Consider the following 1,035-nt stretch of genomic DNA (forward strand, 5'->3'; position numbering starts at 1 on the left):
AAAGAGTTTTCCCCCTTGCAAAATTCTCAAGCAGCCCCTGATGCCCAACAGGACACGAGGGCTCTTCCTTCCCTCTGCACCGACACTGCAGCCGCGGTGCGCGCGCACACACACACACACGTAACACACAGAGCGCACGTGGGCAGCATTAAAGGCCTTTCGGTCCTTCAGTGCACGCCCTGACACGATACGAACATCAGAACTCCCTTTCTCCATCTGTAGAGCCCCTGCAGGCTGTTGCTAAGCCTAACCCCATTTTGGCCTTGGTTTTGCTCCTTTAGCAACAACAGCGAGACACGTACTGCGCAGCCAGAAAAACCTTCTGTTGGAAACAACGCACAGATGCGTGTTGGCTTCTCAGAGGATAGTGCTGAGCCGGGGTGTTTCATACCTCCCAGATGAGAAACTGATGTGTTTTTTTAAATTTTCTGTTGCACTACAGGACAAAAGGCTAACTTTCTCCCCTCTCTTTCATCTGCTATGAACCCTGAAAGAAGTGAAGTCAGAAGAGTGACCCTGGGTTTATATCACTGATGGCAAGATCAACCTCAGCCTGAAAGTAAGATTAAAAAACTTGCACTGTAAGGATAAATAGGGTGCTCCCATAAAATTCTCAACATACAATAAATTGGCTTGTAGAGCAGGTATTGATAAATCAGCAGGGCATCTTTTAAGAAAGCTTACGAAATCACAGCACTCACACTTTTGCTTCTTTGTTATTATGTGCTTTTTTTCTTACCGTAAATCATTGCCACTGAGTTTAATAGGCCTTACACAATATTGTAAGTATCTCTTAAGTAATATAATTGCTATTTGTGATCCCACTCATGCTTGAAAGCTTTTTTTACTGGAGGGGAAATGTTCCATTTTCCAAGTGACTCATTTGTAATGAAAACTGAAACCCCACCTCGTGTGCAATGAAAGAGAATAAAATGAGAAGGCATTTTTATGTGACACGCAGCGTCTCACTTGGGCATTCTGAGTAGCTGTTTTAAGATTCAGCAACATATTGCTCATGGAGACTGGTCCTGTTGA

The 1,035-nt window shown here is 44.2% G+C and overlaps 1 protein-coding gene across 1 annotated transcript in view; it reads right to left on the bottom strand.

Annotated features, from left to right (window-relative positions):
* LOC104522274 (poly(rC)-binding protein 3) overlaps positions 1 to 1,035 on the bottom strand; it is a 28,590-nt gene that overhangs the window by 13,308 nt on the left and 14,247 nt on the right. The window lies entirely within an intron of this gene.

Source organism: Antrostomus carolinensis, unplaced genomic scaffold, assembly GCF_000700745.2.
Source record: "Antrostomus carolinensis isolate BGI_N321 unplaced genomic scaffold, ASM70074v2 scaffold15303, whole genome shotgun sequence".
Lineage (NCBI taxonomy): Eukaryota > Metazoa > Chordata > Aves > Caprimulgiformes > Caprimulgidae > Antrostomus > Antrostomus carolinensis.